Source organism: Microcaecilia unicolor, chromosome 13, assembly GCF_901765095.1.
Source record: "Microcaecilia unicolor chromosome 13, aMicUni1.1, whole genome shotgun sequence".
NCBI lineage: Eukaryota > Metazoa > Chordata > Amphibia > Gymnophiona > Siphonopidae > Microcaecilia > Microcaecilia unicolor.
The window spans coordinates 3,326,803-3,350,609 of record NC_044043.1 but is presented as its reverse complement, the minus strand read 5'-3'; the positions used below and the strand labels follow the sequence as shown (position 1 = coordinate 3,350,609).

Sequence of the window (23,807 nt, the reverse complement as noted above, 5' to 3'; positions counted from 1 at the left end):
AAGTGACATAAATCTGCCTGAGAAACGGCTATCACATCCAAGGAAAGCAGCAGGCGCGCAAATTACCTATTCCCGACTTGGGGATGTAGTGACGAAAAATAACAATACAGGACTCTTTCGAGGCCCTGTAATTGGAATGAGTACACTTTAAATAGTTTAACGAGGATCCATTGGAGGGCAAGTCTGGTGCCAGCAGCCGCGGTAATTCCAGCTCCAATAGCGACCCACCGTAAATCCCCACACCCAGCAACACAGCACAATCAATGAACGTACTGAACAATATACAATCTTCACTCCCTTCAACCCTCACGATGCCCGGCACACACCTACCTCATTCGACCACAATTCAACCTTGTATTTGTTCTCAACTGACAGGCGAACGCCTTTACGGTGTTATGTAATCCACATTGAGCCTGCAAATAGGTGGGAAAATGTGGGGTACAAATGTAACAAATAAATAAATAAATAAATACATACATAGGTATTTTTAGATGTTTTTCTATGAAGTCCATCAGAGGTGTGTTCAAATCACAAGGAGGTGTGTCATGGGTGTGTTAAGGGCAGGATCTGGGCATCCCTAACACTTGGACGTTTTTCTGCCATAATGAAACAAAACAAAAACATCCACGGCTATAAGTTGGATGTTTTGGTCTAGGCCTGTTTTATTAACGAATAAGCCACAAAAAGTGTCCTAAATGACCAGATGACCACTGCAGGGAATCAGGGATGACTCTCCTTACTTCCCCAGTGGTCACTAACCCCATCCCACCCACCCCCAAAATGTGATTTAAAACATTACTTACCAGCCTCTATGCCAGCTTCAGGTGTTATACTCAGGTCCATTAGAGCAGTATGAAGGTCCCTGCAGTAGTCTAGTGGTGGGTGCAGTGCATTGCAGACAGGTGGGCCCAAGCCCAGGCCCATACCTTCCCTTACCTATTACACTCGTGGTGGAAACTGTGAGCCCTCCAAAGTTCACTAGAAACCCACCCACTGTACCAACATATAGGTGCCCTCTTCACCCTAAGGACTATTGTAGTGGTATACAGTTGTGGGTAGTGGGTTTTGGGGGGGGCTCAGCAGACAAGGGAGCAATGGTGAGATGTGTACCTGAGAACATTTATTTGAAGTTCACTAGGGTGGACCATTGCTTTCCTGGGATGTCTATGTCGCCAGTCTACTAAGAATGCTGGTTCCTACATCCCAATGGCTTTTGTGTGTTTTTTACTTGAACATTTTTTTTTCAAAAGTGGACCAAAAAGATAAATGCACAGAACACAAAAACATCTAGTAAATAGCCATTTTTGAAAAAAAAAAAAAAAGATAGACATTTTTCTTTTTTGAAATTTGCTTAATTCCCCACTTGAAATTTGGACGTTTTGCTGGACTTAGATGTTATATCGAAAATGCCTCTCCACGTACCAGAAAATATTTGCCATCCCCTCTTCCACAAGGGACCCCAAGGTGACTTACAGTGTAAACACAGACAATGAATTAACAATTTACATTTATTTATTTATTAATTCAAATGCATTATACCGCCAATCAAGCAAGAAAAAGCCCTTCTAGGCAGTTTACAAACTAAGAATTGTAATAAAAACAGAAAAGACAGAACCAAACAGTACTACACATATTACACAATTTCAATTGTCACAGTTTCCTCGTAACCACTTGTAACCACTCGCCTCCACCTACCCTCCTCTCTTCCTTCCCGTTCACATTAATTGATTTGATTAGCTTACTTTATTTATTTTTTGTCTATTAGATTGTAAGCTCTTTGAGCAGGGACTGTCTTTCTTCTATGTTTGTGCAGCACTGCGTATGCCTTGTAGCGCTATAGAAATGCTAAATAGTAGTAGTAGTAGTAGGATCCCCTGCTCGTCTGTCCAAAAAGTTGCTGGAAGAAGAGACTCTTCCCTGATTTCTTAAACTTTAAAAAAGAGAATTCTCATCTAAGATCCAAAGGATGAGAGTTTTAGAGAGCTTGAGCTAAGTACACAAAAGTATGAGGATGTTGTGAATATTCCAGTCTAAATTAGGAGGGAGCATGGATATAGCAAAAAAACCCACAAAACTTTGCCCTGTGTTTTCACAGCAGATTTTGAATGAGTTGAAGATACTTGAGCAGAGAGAAGAGTAGATCATTATATAAAGTATTAATCGTCCAATCTGGGGAGAATCAGAGCATAGAGGACAAGTTTATCCAAAGGTTTACTGTTGGGGTCACATTTTATATTTTGTAACATTCTGAGGGAGAAAATACCACTGTCATATTTTCTGCATGTTTTGTTAAATAGTGGCAAAATATGACGGTGCATCGTCCCATGCCCAGCCGTCACCTAGTCTCTCTCGTGTAGCCCCTCCCCCCAGTTTCTTTCCCTCAACTGGCTTCACATGTAGAAGAAACAGCGGGATTCCTGCTTCCCCATCACGACTTGGCTCTCTGCAGGCTTGAGCCATGCGGTGCTGGAAGTTCAGGTTGATATCGTGGGACTTGAAACCTCAAGATGAACCCGAACTTCGGGCACGGTGTGGCTCATGCTTAAAGAAAGCCAAGTTATGGTGGGGAAGAAGGAATCCAGCTGTAAGCACCACAAAAATTGCCAAGCTTCTCAGGGCCAGAAAAAAAGCACTTGGTGGGCCGGGTTCTGGCCTGCGGCCTGTAGGTTGGACAAGCCTGATGTAGGAGAAGTCTCATATCCGGTGGTGTGAGCCAAGGTTTCAGTGTCTTAACCCTTCATAATGCTATCAAAGAAGAATGAATTACAGCAGAAATCTGAGGTTTAAAAGCCAGTGCAAGATCTAGCAAAACCACTAAGGAATGAATAGATCACAGTTTTATTACTGCTACTAAAACTATTACAAATTTTTTTCTATAGTGCTACTAGACGTACACAACGCTGTACATGAAACATGTTAGAGACAGAGCTTACAATCTATTCAAGGCAGACAAAGAGGACAAACAAAGGATTAAGGAATTACTTATTGTGTGAGTGATTAAAACAGACATGGGTATTGAACAGGTGAATAGGAGTTAGGAGTTAATAGCAGCTTAGATTTGAATATGACCAGAAATGGCGAGACATTCTCAACTTCCTGCACTGCACAGCTCGAGTATCTGCAGAGCCCAGCCGTGCAGGGGGGGACACAAGAAGTGCAGAGGAAGGAGAAAAGGAGTCCTGCTGTAGAGGTAAAAGTGGGGGGCGAGGGCTAATCTGGGTGAAGGCTGGGGAGAGGCTAGGAAGAGGGACATTGGAGAAACTGGTGGGCTAGGGAGGGGCATGAGAGAAACTAAAAGACAGGCTGGGGCAGAGGCATGAGAAACTGAGGAAGGGGCTGGGGAGGGGAGCATGAAAGAAACTGGGTGAAGGCTGGGGGCATGGGAGAAACTGGAGGAGGGGTTAGGGAGGGGGTCATGAGAGAAACTGTTGGAGAGGCTGGGGAGGGGGCATGAGAGAAACTGAGGGAGAGGCTGGGGAGGGAAGCATGAAAGATTCTGGGTGAAGGCTGGGAGACATGGGAGAAATGGGGAGGGGCTGGGGGCATGAGAGAAACTGGAAAGGCTGGGGAAGGGGGCATGAGAGAATCTGGGTTAAGGATAAGGAGGGGACATGGGAGAAACTGGAGGAGAGGCTGGGGAGGGGTGCATGAGAGAATCTGGGTGAAGGCTGGGGAGAGGGCATGAGAGAAATTGGGGCAGGGGCATGAAAGAATCAGGATGAAGGCTGGATGCGTGCTGTGATTAATAAAAATTACAAATTTTAAGCATTTTCTACCCCTAATTATTATTATTATTATTTTACAATTGCACACTGATTTGGTGAGGAAATCTTGGGATATGCTGAAGCATTTCATTAAAGTGACCTTGTTATTAAGTCAATTCACACCTTAGGTTTCTGGGAAAACTCCTTTTTCTTGGTGCCTGGTCCTATGCATGATATTATTTTCTATTAAAATGTAACTCCTAATTTTTAGGAAAAAAGAAACCAGACAGCAAAAAAACATTCAATGGGTTTAACATTTCAGCAGGCTGACTGTGCCTACCTGCTCCATTATAGCAATAGAATGTTTTGCCTGGCTTAAAATCCCTGCTGGAAATCACTGACAATAAACACAGAGAACTGGCATTTGCATAGTATGCATAATTGATGGCTGGATTTTTTTTTTCACTTCTGTGTAGCTTGTGCAGGATGATTTCTCCCGCCACCCCAACAACCACCCTCATTGTTGCCCGTTGTCAGGAGATAAAGTGGAAGTAATTCCTTCTGATACTTTTATATTGTACATACAGAAAATCTTAGTAACACCCAAATTGTTGGTGGATCTCTGCACACTAAACAGTGGGAGCATAAGTGCCAACATTTCAAAATGACAGAGTGCCAAACACAATACAAATTACCCCTCCCTGGACACAATGAAGGAGCCTGCTCAATATTAGAGATACTCAGCACCCAGTGGCACTCACAAAGCTGGTTCTCCTTTCTCCAAAAACCCCCCACAGACACCCTCCTCCTGAAGACTTCCCATCACATCCTGTTTTGAAGCTTCCCATCATGATCTCTGTGAAGCCCCCCCCCCCCCCTTCCCACAAATATATCCCTATCCTCCCATAGGCCTCCTTGGTAAAATCCTGGTGTCTAGGGGTTTAGGGCAGGAGCAATCCTGAGTCACTTCTGCCTCTGCCAGTGCCGGGTTCAAAATGGCATGGGTAACTCCTAGCAGGGCCTCTGTGGATCTGTCAGAGGCTTACCTTCAGATTGCAATCAAGGACATACACAAACTATTTCTCTGCTTTTATGTCATGGGCAGGCATTTTTCAATTTTGAGTGCTTTCTTTTGGTCTTGTAATGGTGCTGAGGATATTCTCCATCATCATGGTGTTAGTGACAGCCTTCCTACATTGGTAGAGCATCAGAGTCCACAACCTACAGCACAAGAGGCCAAATAGATTCGGAAACATTCTGGCAAAAGATGTACAATAATGAATGGATAACACAAACGGACTCTACACACTATCTCTCAGATTGGGACATAAGATGTAAAAACATACTAGATGAAATAGCACCCTTACAAAGAACCTCATGTAGGCATAACTCAATACCATGGTACAATGAAGAACTGAAAAAACGAAAAACACAATCCAAGAAACTCGAACGAGCATGGAAAAAAGCAAAAGATACACAAACACTCAATGCATGGAAACAAACTCAAAGAAAATACAAATACACAACAAGAGAAGCCAAAAGGTTATACTACAAAACCAAAATAGGGCCTGACTACAAAGACATGAAAAAATTATACCAACTCGTGAACAAACTACTAGACATCACCTTGGTCACTGCAACCAACACAGACATCCCACCTGCAGACAAACTTGCCAAATACTTCAACGAAAAAAATTGTAAACCTACGTAACACGCTAAATCAAAACATCACTGGCATCGAAAACTTTATTGAGTGTCTGGACCCAACCCCCGGTGAATACCTAGCGGACAGATTCTGGTCAAGCTTCGCTCCCCTCACTGCTAAAACAGTCAACCAAGTGCTTAAGAGGTTCTCTAAGATTCACTGTAAATTGGATACCTGCCCCAGTTACCTTTTAAAATCCGCTCCCCACCGCTTCATAGCAGACCTCACCTCCCACTTAAACTACATGCTTCAACATGGTCACTTCCCTAAGGAAAACGGCAACATCCTACTCACCCCAATACCAAAAGACACCAAGAAAAAAACAGACGATATCACTAACTACCGCCCAGTAGCTTCAATCCCACTGGTAGTCAAACTGATGGAAAGTGTGGTAACCAAACAAATCACTGACTACATAAACAAATTCACAATATTACATGAACGACAATCAGGATTCCGCTCCAACCACAGCACCGAAACAGTACTAATTACCCTCTTAGCCAAATTCAAACAAGAAATTGCAACAGGCAAAAGCATACTTCTACTCCAATTCGACATGTCTAGTGCATTTGACGTGGTGAACCATAACATACTACTAAACATCCTAGAATACTTCAGGATTGGTGGAAGTGTACTTAACTGGATCAAGGGCTTCCTAACAACTAGAACATATCAAGTGAAATCGAAATCGACCATATCATCACCATGGAAAGCAGACTGTGGAGTACCTCAAGGATCACCACTATTGCCGCTCCTTTTCAACCTAATGATGACCCCACTAGCCAAGTCCCTATCCAATCAAGGCCTTAACCCTTTCATATACGCTGACGACGTCACATTGTACTTTCCTTACAAAAATGATCTAACAGAAATCACCAAAGAAATCAAACTCAGCTTGAACATCATGAACTCATGGGCGAACGCATTTCAACTAAAACTTAACATAGAAAAAACACACTGTCTCATCCTCTCATCCCAATATAACACAATCAAACCCACCAACATAACCACCCCAGACTACACCCTCCCTATCTCAGACAGCCTGAAAATCCTCGGATTTACAATCGACCAAAATCTCACACTAGAGAGCCAAGTGAAAGCTATAACAAAGAAAATGTTTCACTCAATGTGGAAGCTCAAACGAATGAAACCTTTTTTCCCCGAGGGAAATATTTCACAACTTGGTACAAACCATGGTACTAAGCCATCTAGATTACTGTAATGGAATCTATGCGGGATGTAAAGAACAAATAATAAAGAAACTCCAAACTGCTCAAAACACAGCAGCCAGGCTTATGTTCGGAAAAACAAGATTCAAAAGTGCCAAACCTCTACGAGAAAAACTACACTGGCTCCCAATCAAAGAATGTATTGCATTCAAAATCTGCACCCTGGTCCATAAAATCATCTACGGCAATGTCCCAGGATACATGACAGACCTCATGGACCTACCAACCAGAAACACAACAAGATCAACACGAACATACCTAAATCTTCACCACTCAAGCTGCAATGGACTCAAATACAAATCAACCTATGCATCCAGCTTCTCTTATATAAGCACGCAACTATGGAAAGCACTACCAATTGCTGTGAAAACAACATACAACCACCTAAACTTCCGGAAACCCCTAAAGACTAACCTGTTCGAAAAGGCATACCCTAACGATCCAACCTAAATGCCTTAACCCCGCAACATAACTATATAAAAATTCGTACTGGACATAACCCCACTCTCCCTCCTTATGACCCCCAATGTGTCTATCACACTGAACATCATTCTACCATAACCTCACTTTGTATTTGTTCATACCGGTATTGGTGATCGTCTCTACTGTACTATGTAAGCCACATTGAGCCTGCAAATAGGTGGGAAAATGTAGGATACCAATGTAACAAATAAATAAAATCTAAATACACCATATCTCCATTGATCCAACTCTCTGGTCACCCTGTCAAAGAAATTAATCAGATTTGTCTGACAAGACCTGCCTCTATTGAAAGCATTTTGCCTCGGGTCCTGTAATCTATTGGATTCCAAAAACTTTACTATTCTTTGTTTTACAAGCATTTCCATTAGTTACTTACCACATAAGTCAGATTGGCTTAGCCCTTAATGGATCTAGTTGAAATGCAAAGATTACTCCTTTTTGGTCATTGTTACAGTGCTTAAAGCCCAAAAGGTTTCCACTTCACTTGGCATATCTGGTGCTTATTTGAGTCCAGATGTGACGACTGAAGGTTCTGTTCCTTCCATTCTGTCAAGTCTTGGCTCTCAACTCTCTCAATGTGAAGGTGGCAGCTTTGTCTGACTTTAGGGTCATTTAAACATTTCCAGATTATGGGGGGGGGAGGAAGGGGGAGGCCCATCATCATGCTGTTTGCCTAGGGTAAAGGTAAGGTTAATGTGATTTGACATACCGCCTTTCTGTGCTACAACCAAAGCAGTCACTTTTTCTGTTTCTAGTGGGCTCATAATCTAAGTTTGTTTTTTTTGTACCTGGGGTAATGGAGATTTGCTTTGCTCAGACTCACAAGAAGTTGCAGTGGGAATTGAGCCCAGTTCCCCAGCTCACTGCACTAATCATTAGACTACTCCTCCACTCCCAGGGGTGCTATGGGACCTTAATTTTGTTCTGAATTTCTTGGTGGGCTCTTCTTTTCATTCCTTAAAGAGGATACCTTTAAAGACTTGTCCTAGACGGTGGTACTCCTGATAGCTATTTGATCCATTCACAGCAGACTTGATAATTCTGTGACCAGTTCCAGCCTTTTTGCCTCTCACCCTTTCATGAGAGTAAGTCAACTTGTCATTGGCCTTTTCAAGTGAAAAGAAAGATGGCTTTGCTAAGATCCTACATCAGAAGGGGAATAACAAAAAACAAATCCCCAAATGATATATTATAAACAATACTAAATTTATGGGGATATCCTATCAAAATATTCAAAATATATACTAAATATACAAATATAAAATCTTAATATGCAAAATAAAAATAAATTATTGTGATCCTAAAGTGTTACTTGCTAACTTGGTAGCAGGCAACACCTTTATCCATCACAGCATCGTAAGAAATATTTTTAATCAATACATCAGTTCAAAAAGCTTTTATACTAGTCATGGCTTACCTTAAATTGTTGAGCGCTCCAATTGAGTTGTATCTCCAGAGCTGGTGGGAGCCATATCCAAGTGGTTGTGCTGGAAAGTATTTAAACTGTGACTTGTGTCTTAAAATACCCACACATTCCAAGCAAAGTTTAGATATTTCCAGCACAACCATTTAGAGCTGACTCAGTTGTTGGTGTTCTAAGGTTTGTCATTTTTGCAGTGGCAAGTTCCAGGCTGTACTTCTCCTTATATTGTTGACTTTTTCACATATAAGAAAAAACCTACATTCATCCTCATTCACTCTCATTCATACTTTTTCACATATAAAGACCTCTAACTAATACATATAATACCTATCTACCATCCCAAGCCCATTAATTCCATATATCCTATGCAAGCCGTAAATACTTAATCCGCTGATTAGTTCCTCCCCAAAGATCTTTACTTCACAAATCAGCACTCCATAAATTATATCCTTTAGTACTGAAATTAGATGCTGGCTCCACCGATAAGTTCATCACCAAACATTTTTTGAACTTCACAAATCAGCACTCTGCATATTGTTTTTCCAACTGCACAGTAATGCAATCCCAAAAAGTTTGTCGTTCCGAGGCTTCTTGGTAGAATCACATAAACAATCCTTCAGCAGGTGTCAAACTCAATTTGTAATCAATCGTTTGTAGATCACCCCAAACTCTACACAGCCTGTGTTTCGCTACTCAAGCGTCATCAGGACTCGGGTTCCTAAATGGATTAATACAATAATGGTGCTTATAGATGAAGTAGGCTCACCCATATCATACAAATATCAAATTTGATTCACTTACAATTTGTAGATATCCACTATTCTCGGATACAAGACAGGTAGGAACTCAACCGTCCACAAAGTCAATGATATATATTATACAATGAATAAAGAGTATTGAATATAACTATTTGTAATTGATATTTATAATATCGTGTATAGTTATTGAGTAGTTTATTTAACCCTAGAGCATGTAGTGTCTCCTTATATTGGAGATATCACTGGAAAGCTCGTTTTCTGTCTCCATCTGCTGGTAGGATGGCACAACTTGTCAGTCTGGACTGGTCTAGTAAGATTCATGAAAAGTAAATTAGCTGATACTCTTATTACATCTCTGACCCGAATCTGTATGGGAGAAAATACATGCTGATGGCTCTTGAATTTACATAGTAACATAGTAGATGACGGCAGAAAAAGACCCGCATGGTCCATCCAGTCTGCCCAAGACAAACTCATATGTGTATACCTTACCTTGAATTTGTACCTGTCCTTTTCAGGGCACAGACCATATAAGTCTGCCCAGCAGTATTTCCCGCCTCCCAACCACCAGTCCCGCCTCCCATCACCAGCTCTGGTACAAACCGTATAAGTCTGCCCTCCCCTATCCTCGCCTCCCAACCACCACCCCCTCTTCCCCCCCAACTGCTCCGCCACCCAATTTCAGCTAAGCTTCTGAGGATCTATTCCTTCTGCACAGGATTCCTGTATGCATATCCCACGCATGTTTGAACTCCGTTACCGTTTTCATCTCCACCACCTCCTGCGGGAGGGCATTCCAAGCGTCCACCACCCTCTCCGTGAAAAAATACTTCCTGATATCTTTCCTGAGACTGTCAGGACAATAGCAGGTATAACTTTGTATGGATAAAAAAAATCATCCAAAGTTATTAACTGATATTCAGTGGTGGCATTTGTATGTATAGCACTGTTGGAAGCCTGCATAACTTCTAGTGGATTCCTCTGTTTCAAGATTTTTGGTCCTCAGCCTGCTAAAAATGTACCCCATGAGTCCAATTATGTGTTTTGGAAAAGGTGTGCTGGAGTGATCATGGCTATTGAGTTTAATTATCTAAGACTCAAGGTAGAGTGGGAGGAGCTAGCATCTTGAAAGCTTATTAAGGGGAGGGGGTATACCGGGTCAGGATTAGAACCGGGTCAGAACCACCCCAGGTCCCCAAGCAACTTACCCAAACTATATCTTGGGATGAACACCAATAACCTTGTCAATCTGGGTCACAAAGAAAAGTATAAACAAGAGAATCTATTCATATTAGTAAAGTTTTATTCTTACAAAATTAGTAAAACAAAAAATAACTATTTGTTGAGCAAACCTAAAGCAGGGTGATAGGGTTAAACCAACTGAGAGAGACACTTATCAAAGCTGCTGGGTCCCCAACAGCAATGGAAGTCAGTGCTCCCCCAACCAAGTCTTCTCCGACCTTATATACATTTTTCTCTGAGCTTAGAATGGATACAAGAACACCAGTTCTAACAGGCTCTGTAATTAGTCATTTCTTTGTTGTATAATTGGAAAAAAATACAAGAAAAGTTTCTCTTTTCCTGCTTTCCTAATTATACGCATTCTTGTTACCTTCTTATCTCACTTCATACCAGGAAAGAAGTTTAGGGTCTGGTTATATTCTCACAAGTAATAAATGATGTTTCTTTCTTCAATGTTTCAGGCTGCTCCCACGTTTACTCTGATCTCTGCCTCAAACTCCTCTCATCCCTTTTCAAAACTAATTAGCACTTAGCTGATGGACAAACGCTTGCATCCCCTTGCCTCACATATGACCTCTCAGATCACAGGTGTCATAGACAGTAGTGCACTGAGTCATTGCCTCTCACAGGAAGAAAGGAGGGGGTGGAGGGGGTGCCTTCTGCTGAAAATTCCTTCCATTTGGCTTAATTCTATAGTAAGGTTCAATCACACAGTAAAAGAAGTGAAATAGCTACTTCTCTGCCTGTAGATAATTAACCCTTTGATGTGCACAGTACCAGCACAGGCCAAAAGTTACTGAACCTGCAGCAGACTTTCGCTCCCACAGGGGTGGGTACAAACCTGAAGATTTGTGTAAGACAGTAGTTCATAACTTTGCCCATTGCATCACATATGATGAATATTGACCAGATTACCCTTACTGATTACACCTATGTTCTTAGAAAACTGCAACAAAAACCTAGGGAAGTTACAACTAAATTTGTGAATGGACAGCTTGGACCCAATAAATATTACTCTCTCCTAAATATGATGCACAGACATCGGTCTGAAACTCAGGTCACATCTCCCTTAGAATCATACCATTCCTCCCACTGCAGCATAATTAATTTTTAAAGTTAAATTTGATGCTGTAGGAGTGTGGAGTATAGGTAATGAACTGGTGTGATCAAGCGACCCTCAAGGGGAGGAATGCTGGCTTCGGCCTAACCCCTGGTAAGCCTTTCCTCAGCTGAGAGGTGCCCAGCTCTACCACCGGCTGCCTTTCAGGTGCTATGGAGGACTTGCAGCTCATCTGCATATCCTTACAGCCTTCTCCGGGGTGACACCCAGATCCACTCCGATCCACTCAGGGCCTCCGATCTAGGTGCCCAGCGCTCCCACCAGGTGCTGTGGAGGACTAGCAGCCCTTCTGCATTTCCTCACAGCTGTATCCGGGGTGACTCCAGGTCCACCCCGATCTTCCCAGGGCCCTCGCTCCAAGTGCACAGAGTTTCCAGGTGCTTTTTGGCTAGGATCAGGCGACCCTCAGGGGGAGGAATGCTGGCTTCAGCCTAACCCCTGGTAAGCCTTTCCTCAGCTGAGAGGTGCCCAGCTCTACCACCGGCTGCCTTTCAGGTGCTGTGGAGGACTTGCAGCCTTCTCCGGGGTGACACCCAGGTCCACTCCAATCCACTCAGGGCCTCTGCTCTAGGTGCTGTGCGCCGGGCATTTTTCTCTTTACATCTAATCTTCTTCCCAGTTGCTAAAGTACCTCAGTCGTTTATGGCCCCTATTCATAGTAACATACATAGTAACATAGTAGATGACGGCAGAAAAAGACCTGCACGGTCCATCTAGTCTGCCCACGATAAACTCATGTGTATACCTTACCTTGATATGTACCTGTCTTTTTCAGGGCACAGACCATATACAGTGGGGGAAATAAGTATTTGATCCCTTGCTGATTTTGTAAGTTTGCCCACTGACAAAGACATGAGCAGCCCATAATTGAAGGGTAGGTTATTGGTAACAGTGAGAGATAGCACATCACAAATTAAATCCGGAAAATCACATTGTGGAAAGTATATGAATTTATTTGCATTCTGCAGAGGGAAATAAGTATTTGATCCCCCACCAACCAGTAAGAGATCTGGCCCCTACAGACCAGGTAGATGCTCCAAATCAACTCGTTACCTGCATGACAGACAGCTGTCGGCAATGGTCACCTGTATGAAAGACACCTGTCCACAGACTCAGTGAATCAGTCAGACTCTAACCTCTACAAAATGGCCAAGAGCAAGGAGCTGTCTAAGGATGTCAGGGACAAGATCATACACCTGCACAAGGCTGGAATGGGCTACAAAACCATCAGTAAGACGCTGGGCGAGAAGGAGACAACTGTTGGTGCCATAGTAAGAAAATGGAAGAAGTACAAAATGACTGTCAATCAACAAAGATCTGGGGCTCCACGCAAAATCTCACCTCGTGGGGTATCCTTGATCATGAGGAAGGTTAGAAATCAGCCTACAACTACAAGGGGGGAACTTGTCAATGATCTCAAGGCAGCTGGGACCACTGTCACCACGAAAACCATTGGTAACACATTACGACATAACGGATTGCAATCCTGCAGTGCCCGCAAGGTCCCCCTGCTCCGGAAGGCACATGTGACGGCCCGTCTGAAGTTTGCCAGTGAACACCTGGATGATGCCGAGAGTGATTGGGAGAAGGTGCTGTGGTCAGATGAGACAAAAATTGAGCTCTTTGGCATGAACTCAACTCGCCGTGTTTGGAGGAAGAGAAATGCTGCCTATGACCCAAAGAACACCGTCCCCACTGTCAAGCATGGAGGTGGAAATGTTATGTTTTGGGGGTGTTTCTCTGCTAAGGGCACAGGACTACTTCACCGCATCAATGGGAGAATGGATGGGGCCATGTACCGTACAATTCTGAGTGACAACCTCCTTCCCTCCGCCAGGGCCTTAAAAATGGGTCGTGGCTGGGTCTTCCAGCACGACAATGACCCAAAACATACAGCCAAGGCAACAAAGGAGTGGCTCAGGAAGAAGCACATTAGGGTCATGGAGTGGCCTAGCCAGTCACCAGACCTTAATCCCATTGAAAACTTATGGAGGGAGCTGAAGATGCGAGTTGCCAAGCGACAGCCCAGAACTCTTAATGATTTAGAGATGATCTGCAAAGAGGAGTGGACCAAAATTCCTCCTGACATGTGTGCAAACCTCATCATCAACTACAGAAGATGTCTGACCGCTGTGCTTGCCAACAAGGGTTTTGCCACCAAGTATTAGGTCTTGTTTGCCAGAGGGATTAAATACTTATTTCCCTCTGCAGAATGCAAATAAATTCATATACTTTCCACAATGTGATTTTCCGGATTTAATTTGTGATGTGCTATCTCTCACTGTTACCAATAACCTACCCTTCAATTATGGGCTGCTCATGTCTTTGTCAGTGGGCAAACTTACAAAATCAGCAAGGGATCAAATACTTATTTCCCCCACTGTAAGTCTGTGCAGCAGTATTTCCCGCCTCCCAACCACCAGTCCCGCCTCCCATCACCGGCTCCGGCACAGACCCCGTATAAGTCTGCCCTCCCCCATCCTAGCCTCTCAACCACCAACCCCTCTTCCCCCCGCCACCCAATTTCAGCTAAGCTTCTGTGGATCCATTCCTTCTGCACAGGATTCCTTTATGCCTGTCCCACGCATTCCTAGCCCTGTCCCTTCCTAATCTTTTCCCTCACCCCCTACCTCTCTCCGCTACAGGAACTCACTGTCACGGTTGTGCCCAGGTCCCTGGCTCGCAGTCACCTCAGTCCCTGGGGTTTAGACCTGAGGAATGCTGCGAAGTGATGGTTTACCGTTTCCCGTGTTCCAGAAGATATGCTGGTCCGGTCTGGATCTTCCAGCTCTCCAGATTGTTTTGGGAGTTTTTTGGAACCAAGCAGCACCCATACCTGGTGAACTCCCTTGTGACCTGCCTTTATTAACCACCTGGTAAGGTTCCTAGTTGCCTTGCAACAGTGTTCTTCAGAGGCGTTCCTTTGGTGTGAAGTGTTGCAGTGCCTTTGTGCTTTTCATGTTGGTGACTTTTACTCTGCTTGTTTTTGGACTATTCTTCTGCCTGCCGCCTGCCCAGACCAGGATTGTTTATTGGACTATTCTTCTGCCTGCCGCCTGCCCAGACCCGGATTGTTTATTGGACTATTCTTCTGTCTACAGCCTGCCCTGACCCAGCTTGTTTCTGGATTGTTCGTTTGCCTGCTGTTTTTCCTGGAACCCAGCGTGTTTCTAGTGTTCCTGTTATTTGTCAGCCTGCTGCTGTGTCCTGCCTTGTCCTGCAAGTCCTACCGGCCGCCTGAAGCCCAGAGCTCAACTCTTGGTGAAAGGTGGCCAAGTGTAGGTGAAGCTGTACTCCGGTCCACTGTGTTCCAGTTCCGGTCTGCCTTATCTGGTGTTGGGCTGATTCTCCTGCCGCTGCTGCTCCTCGGCAGTGGCCTAAGGGCTCACAAACCCAGGTTCCTGCTGTGTATACGTGACACTCACTGCCCATCCATCGACTTCATCACCTCACCTTCTCTCCTACCCTCTTCCTCCCTCTTGGCTTTTAATCTCCGTCTCTTTCTTCCCTCCATTTTGCCTTCCTCATTTCACCTAAATACCTCTCGCCTTCAACGCTTTCGTGGCCACACCTCTCCTACTCTCCTCCGCTCTCTTTTACTCCTTCTCTTACTCTCAGCCGGTGACATCAATCCCAATCCTGGCCCTCCTCACCAACTATTATCCCAACTCTACAGATCTCACCGCGACCTCTCTAACCTCATCTCTATTCCTCTACTCCCCTCCTCTTCTCTGCCCTTCTCTTGCGTCCTATCGAATGCCTGCTCTATCTGTAACAAACTCCCCTATATCCAGGACTTCTTTATCTCGTGTCACCTCCATCTGCTCGCCATAACAGAAACCTGGCTCTGCCCTGATGACTCTGCTTCAGTCGCAGCCCTCTGCCATGGCGGTTATCTTTTTTCACATACTCCTCACCCTGCTGGTCACGGGGGTGGTGTTGGACTACTTCTCTCTCCCTCCTCCAGATTTCAACCCCTTCTTCCACCTCAATCTCACTGTTTTTCCTCCTTTGAAGTCCACTCTATCCGCCTTTTCTCTCCTCTGCCTCTTCGAATAGCGGTCATTCATTGTCCCCCTGATAAGTCCCTTTTATCATTTCTCAGTGACTTTGATGCCTGGCTTGCCTTCTTCCATGATCCTTCCTCCCCCTCTCTCATCCTTGGTGACTTTAATATTCCTGCTAATGATCCTTCCAACTCTTATATTTCCAAGTTACTCGCTTTAATATCCTCCTTTAATCTCCAACTATGCTGCACCTCCCCCACTCATCAAAATGGTCACTGTCTTGATCTCATCTTCTCCTCCAACTGTTCACCCTCTAGTTTCCTTGCCTCTGATCTTCCCCTCTCTGATCACCATCTTATAACTTTCACACTTAAATCTCCTCCCTCCTAGTCCCGTCCTATCTTATCTAATTTAACTAGGAACCTTCACGATATTGACCCTTCATCTCTATCCTCCCATGTTTCAAACCTCCTCTCTACTGTGGCACCATCCACGTCTGTCAACGAGGCTGTTTCTTCTTACAACAATACTCTATCCTCTGCCTTAGACACTCTTGCACCTTTGATGACCCGCCCTATAAGGCGTACAAAACCCTAACCTTGGCTGACTTCTAATATCCGCTACCTACGTTCCTGTACCTGCTCTGCCGAACGCCTCTGGCGGAAATCTCAGGCCCTTGCTGATTTCTTACACTTTAAGTTCATGCTGACCTCCTTCCAATCTGCTCTTTTACGTGCCAAACAGGATTATTATATCCAACTAACCAACTCTCTTGGCTCTAACCCTCGACTTCTCTTCACCACATTGAACTCTCTCCTCAAGGAGCCCCCTCCCCCAACTCCCCCTTCATTATCTCCTCAGACCCTTGCTGAATTCTTTCACGACAAGGTTCAAAAGATAAACCTTGAATTCTCTACCTTGCCACCTCTCCCTCCACTAGTCCGTTCCCCTCTCTCTCCTTCCCCTCATTCCTTTTCCTCCTTTCCTGAAGTTACTGTAGAGGAAACTACACTTCTCCTTTCTTCCTCAAAATGTACCACCTGTTCCTCTGATCCCATTCCCACCCACCTTCTTAATGCCATCTCACCTGCTCTTATTCCTTTTATGTGTCACATTCTCAACCTCTCACTTTCCACTGCAACTGTCCCTACTGCCTTTAAACATGCTGTGGTCACACCTCTCCATAAGAAGCCTTCACTCAACCCTACTTGTCCCTCTAATTACCGACCCATCTCCCTCCTCCCTTTTCTCTCCAAATTACTTGAGCGTGCTGTTCACCAACGCTGCCTTGATTTTCTCTCCTCACATGCTATTCTTGACCCACTACAATCTGGTTTTCGCCCTCTCCACTCAACCGAAACTGCGCTTAATAAAGTCTCCAATGACCTGTTACTGGCTAAATCCAGAGGTCAATATTCCATCCTCATTCTTCTTGATCTTTCCGCTGCTTTTGACACTGTCGATCACAGCATACTCCTCGATACCTTGTCCTCACTTGGATTCCAGGGCTCTGTCCTTTCCTGGTTCTCTTCCTACCTCTCCCTCCGCACCTTCAGTGTTCACTCTGGTGGATCCTCTTCTACTTCTATCCCTCTGCCTGTCGGCGTACCTCAAGGTTCTGTTCTTGGTCCCCTCCTCTTTTCTATCTACACTTCTTCCCTTGGTTCATTAATCTCATCCCATGGCTTTTCCTACCATCTCTATGCTGATGACTCCCAAATCTACCTTTCTACCCCTGATATCTCACCTTGCATCCAAACCAAAGTTTCAGCGTGTTTGTCTGACATTGCTGTCTGGATGTCTCAACGCCATCTGAAATTAAACATGACCAAAACCGAGCTTCTCATTTTTCCCCCCAAACCCACCTCCCCACTCCCCCCCGTTTCTATTTCTGTTGATGGCTCTCTCATTCTCCCTGTCTCCTCAGCTCAAAACCTTGAGGTCATCTTTGACTCTTCTCTCTCCTTCTCTGCTCATATCCAGCAGATCGCCAAGACCTGTCGTTTCTTTCTTTACAACATCCATAAAATCCGCCCCTTTCTTTCCGAGCACTCTACCAAAACCCTCATCCACACCCTTGTCACCTCTCGTTTAGACTACTGCAATCTGCTTCTTGCTGGCTCCCACTTAGTCACCTCTCCCCTCTCCAGTCGGTTCAAAACTCTGCTGCCTGTCTCGTCTTCCGCTAGGGTCGCTTTACTCATACTACCCCTCTCCTCAAGTTGCTTCACTGGCTCCCTATCTGTTTTCGCATCCTGTTCAAACTTCTTCTACTAACCTATAAATGTACTCACTCTGCTGCTCCCCAGTATCTCTCCACACTCGTCCTTCCGTACACCCCTTCCCGTGAACTCCGCTCCATGGATAAATCCTTCTTATCTGTTCCCTTCTCCACTACTGACAACTCCAGACTTCGCGCCTTCTGTCTCGCTGCACCCTACGCCTGGAATAAACTTCCTGAGCCCCTACGTCTTGCCCCATCCTTGGCCACCTTTAAATCTAGACTGAAAGCCCACCTCTTTAACATTGCTTTTGACTCGTAACCACTTGTAACCACTCGCCTCCACCTACCCTCCTCTCCTCCTTCCTGTACACATTAATTGATTTGATTTGCTTACTTTATTTTTTGTCTATTAGATTGTAAGCTCTTTGAGCAGGGACTGTCTTTCTTCTATGTTTGTGCAGCGCTGCGTACGCCTTGTAGCGCTATAGAAATGCTAAATAGTAGTAGTAGTAGTGATCTTTCAAAGTTGAAAACCCAGAAAGGGGGTGGGGTGGGGTGTTAATTCAGAAGCTAGCATGCTGGATTCATGCTCATCAACCTCTCCATCTACCCCTGCTTCTGAGCAAAAAAAAAAAAAATGCCATATTTTATTTATTATTTTTTTGACATTGTGTATTTCACAAAGTCACTTTTGCCATTTCCTTTAGCACTCTTGCAGGCCCCATTCCCCTACAGTGATTTATTGCAATTAGGCATCTACAGCTCTATAAAAAGAGGATTTCCTGCCTCTTCAGCTTGCATTTGACAACTGTGGATAATGCATCATTTTTCATGTGGGCTTTCCGCTTCCAGCGTTCTGCAGCCTGGAACCTAACAATATACAGGTGGGCTTTGTAGACTGAAAAATAGAATGCTTGCAAATGTCTATGATATAATCTGTTTCTTTTTTTCTTCCTTAAAAAAAAAAAAAGAAAAGAAAGGAGGAACTGTTACTCTCCTTTGTGTATGAATTGACCATAAATTCAAGGTGTTATTAGATGTTTGACAGTGTAGATTTATATCCCGCTGGCAACATGAAGTCAATGTCTTGGATGAAAAGCACTGTAAATATTTCAGGTGTTGTGAAATATTCTTTCCCCAGAATCCCAGGCACTTTACAATCAAGGGGGAGTGCTTCAGGTGTGCAGCTCAGCTTTGCAGATCAAGATACTTGCTGCACTGTCAGCAGTAGAAATTGAAGCAATTCAATTTTGGATGCCGCAGCCCACTATAATTTAGATACATAGTAGGTGTGCTTCTGGGGCATGTGAACATGATGGAGTCAATTTCGAATGGAAGATTGTAAAAAAAAGTTCACTAGATGTGGTTAATTCCTTTTTCCTTGAACAGCAGCTGGAAATGGTGACAGCAACATAGCTGAAGTAAGTGTGATATACTGCAGCAGCAGGTTAAACAGCAGAGTGCAAGTTTTAAGGATACACTAATAATTATCAAATGAAGTTTCAGTTGATGACTAATGCCAGAGCAGGTGCTTGGTTTGGAAAGAGTTTCTTATTATTGAAGGTGTGGAAAATATTAGGATTTATTCTTGAATATTCAATGCCAGGGCCATGTCTGGGCACTGGCATTGAATATTTGAATATATGCAACCAGATAAAACAAAGCTAGTTAAATATAATACCCCAATTCCAGGAGCTGTCAAGCCTTGCTAAACCTGATGTGAACAGTTGTGGCCTACTTCAAGCTTGACACCAAACTGTGAGTGTATTCAATTATACTATCTTCATTTACCTAATTCACAACTAGGTGAAGGAAAATTTCCTACATTTAGGATTCTCTGCAAACAATAATTAGACCAAGATGAAAAATATAAAATTTTTATTAAATGTTGAAACTCAGATGCAGTTGTAAACAGGTGATGCGAACAGCATTTAAATTATCAAGTACAAAAAATCAAAATCTTTTTCAACACATATGTAGAATTCAGCTGAACTCCTTCTTTTAGTACATAAACAAACATGTCCTATCCTTTTTTGAGTGACAGAAATCACAAAAATTATTCAGGCTTGCATGAATTGTTCAATGCATGACCACCCCACATTGCTATACAATGTCAGATAAATATTATTGTTTTTCTCTTATCACTTTTCCCCTTCACTCCTATTTCACCCTTTTCCCTAAGAAATGATTGTCTGTGTATTTTTCTCTTTTACAGATTCTCCCATGACCTAGGACTACAGGAGACTCCTTTCCCAGGTAAGTATTACCTCAATGGGGAAATAACTCTTAGCAGAAAATATACCCTCCCCTTCTGATGTTTGAAGATGTGTAATGAGAAGTACAAACACTTAGCTGAAGTTAGCTGAAGTCTTACTTGGCTCAATCTTTGGCCTTTCTTGTGGTGGGGCCTTGTTCCAGCACTGTCCATTCCAGGTCCAGAATAGCTACTATCCTGACTTTTAAAAACTTAAATGAGAGAAACCTTGTCTCCCTAACACTTTCATAAATAGATTACTTTCTGGGTATTAATAAAAACTGTGTGGGCGTTCCGGCTAAATAAAAGAAATTTTAATTCAAATTCCTTAAGTACAAAAACCTATGCTAGTCACTGAACCCTAAACTACAAAGAGCCCAGGTGTTTTTCCACTCTCTGGTTCTAGCAATGGCACAGCTTCCAAGCACTGGCTAGCTCAAAACCTAGTTACTCACTACAGTCTATCAGGGATACAGTCACCTGTCATTTCCCTGAAGCCTGTGGCCTAAAGACAGTTTATCTTTCCTTTTAAAAAATGGGCTTTCTGACAGATAAAAAACAATTTTTGGCCCAACCCTAATAAATAGAGTATGTATTCATTCACCCACTATCATACAGCAGCACAGATTCAAACATCAGGCATGTACAGACACTCAGAACACCCTGTAATTTAATTTAAAAATTTACCCAAACCTTTACATTGGGACACATTAACTATTCACACTACTCATTTTCAGATACCACTCAGCCTTTCAGATACAAAGTTTTAGCATTTTCACACTTTCATAGCACAGATTCCCAGACACACATCTGCTGAGCTCCAAGTCTTCAGCTTTTCTGAGCAACTGACAACCAAGACGTTTTCCTAGAAACGGAACCTTTGGTGATGTTATAGCACCAGCCTTAGGCTCCATCAGCCTATCATAACCATGCACTCAGATAATTCTATACACTTTTGCATGCATAAACATCTATTTTGCAGCTCCAATCTCCATTTTGGATTTACAGTTTTCCATAAACTTCTATAGGAAAAGTACATTTCCAATTAAATTACCACAGAAAAAACACCATTCACAAGTTCTGAATAAACTCTCATCACTCTCACCATTTTTTCTGCATTTAAAAATAACCACTGTAACATACCTGTAACCTCAGGACTCCCTCCCCAGCTAATTATCTAATTAATTTAACCCTTGGGTTACGTAAAGATAGGACTGTGTTTTATGTGGTCCTATTTATGCGGTTATCCCAGCCAGTTAAGTGCTGAATATTGGCACTTCACTGTCTACGTGCCGACTCCACCCCCGGAATGCTCACAATTTGGGCTTAGGTGCTAACTGGGCATTTATAGCAGCACTATCTGTTTAAGTGCCCCTGAATATGCCCGGTTAGCCCCGGACTAGCAATTTAAACAGTCAGGAGCCATTTCTGGCCATTTAAATAACTTTGAATATCGACCCCATTGATTGCAAAAGTCTATGAACATTTTCTATCAATTTTTCCAACAATGTGTCCTGTGAATATTATCACCAGTGAGTTTAACCCATTGGTGCCCAATAAAATCCCATATGGGAACATTGCGCACTAACGGATTAATGGGAAAAGTATTCATATGGAAATGAAAATGTTTAAACAACCCAAAGAACTGGCCTTATGTACTAAGTACTATGCAGGGGTACATGCACATAAAAGTATACATGCTAGATCGAACAAGCATATTTTTATACGGACCATGTATGTGTATTCCTAGGACAATAGTTCCTGATGTAGTTGCAGTGTGTGCACATATGAACCAGTATTTTTAAACACCATAGTCAGGATTTATTTTTTGAAATGCCAGTTGCAGTGTTTAAATAGTCAACATATATTCAGTGCCACTATCCATACAAGCAATTGTGCTGAATGTGTGAAGAGACCAGTGACCTCTGCCATTCAAAAGATAGTGGCCATGTTCAGTCCAGGTCACAAGTACCTGACAGGGTCCCAAATGAAAACAAATATTGATTTCATGCTACTTAAGCCCAGGAATAAGAAATTAAGGGGTCCTTTTACTAAGCCACTGTAGAAAGTGGCCTGTGGTAGTGTGAGTGCGTTTTTTGGGCTCTCGCTGGGCCATTTTTTTTTACTGCATTTAGGAAAAAGGGCCTTTTTTAAGGGCTGGAAAATGGACGTGCGCTAAAATTGAAACCAGTACGCGTCCATTTTCAGCCTGAGTCCTTACCGCCACTCATTGATGCGGTAAGGTCTCATATGCTACCTGTGCGGTAAGTACGTAACGCGCGCCAAATGCTGTTTACCACCGAGTAAGCGGTCCTTAGTAGGATATAGAAAATTATTTTCTACCGTGGGATTCGGCATGCCCCAAATTCGGAATTACCGCCTGACTCACGTGCTAGCCTTGCGGTAGTGCCGATTTGGTGTGTGCTGTACACGCATAGGCCATACCACTCTTTTGTAAAAGGGACCCTAAGAACCTAAGCATTGCCATACTGGGACAGATCCCAGGTCCATCAAGCCCAATATCCTGTTTCCAACTGTGCCAATCCAGTTCACAAGTACCTAGTAAAATCACTAAAGAGTAAAACAGATTTTACGCTGCTTATTCCAGGAATAAATAATGGATTTTCCCAAGTCCACCTTAATAATGGTTTATAGACTTTTTTTTAGGAACTTGTCCAATCTTTGTTAAACCCTGCCATGCTAATAGCTTTTACCACATTCTCTAGCAATGAATTCCAGAACTTAATTGCATATTGAGTGATGAAATATTTTCTCCAATTTGTTTTAAATGTACTACTTAATAGCTTTATTCCATGTCCCCTAGACCTCGTACTTTTGGAAAGAATAAATAAGAGATTCACATCTAACCTTTCCACACAACCTTTAACAGCAATAATTACAACCAAATGCTTCCTATAATTTGATATATCTCTGTTGTGGAATCTTAGCCTACTCTTCTTTGCAGAACTGCTTTAATTCTGAAACATTTGTTTCTCTTCTACCATTCAGATGTAAACTTGTTTTGGGGTATTGGATCATTGTCTTGCTGCATATCCCAATTATGCTTCAACTTCAGCTTACAGACAATGCGCAGACATCCTTCTTAAGGGTATAGTGCAGAACTCACGCTTCCTTCAAAAATGGCAAGTTTTCCAGGTCCTGAAGCAGAAGCGTATCTCCAAACCATCACACTACCATCACCATGTTTGACTGTTAGTATGATGTTCTTACTGTGGAATGCTGTATTTGCTCTACACCGGACATCATGGGATCTGAACATTATTCCAACAAGCTTGAGGATCATCCAGGTATGTTTTTGCACTTGCTTCTCTCCCATGAATCCCATTTTAGCCCAGTCTCTTTCTTATTGTGCAAGCTTGAACACTGACCTGAACTAAAGCTAGAGAGGCCTGCAGTTCTTTACATATTCTTCTTGGATGTTTTGTGACTCCCAGATGAGTTGTTGCTGTGCCCTTGAAGTAATTTTGGCAGGGTGGTTACTCCTGGGAAGATTCACCACTCTTCCAAGTCTTCTCCATTTGGAGATAATGGCTGTCACTTTGGTTTGGTGGAGGCCCAGAGCTTTAGCTTGTTTGTCCATTGGTATCTGCTGAGGTACTGTTAAAGAAAATATTTTAAGGAACTTTTGTCTCTGTGT

General features: G+C 43.1%; 1 long non-coding RNA gene across 1 annotated transcript; it reads left to right on the top strand.

Annotated features, from left to right (window-relative positions):
* The first annotated feature begins 2,552 nt into the window (after positions 1–2,552).
* LOC115456629 lies at positions 2,553–23,404 on the top strand. The gene is made up of 3 exons (XR_003939898.1): positions 2,553–2,562; positions 3,189–3,196; positions 23,318–23,404. It is a non-coding gene; the product is annotated as an uncharacterized LOC115456629 (long non-coding RNA).
* Positions 23,405–23,807: the final 403 nt, after the last annotated feature.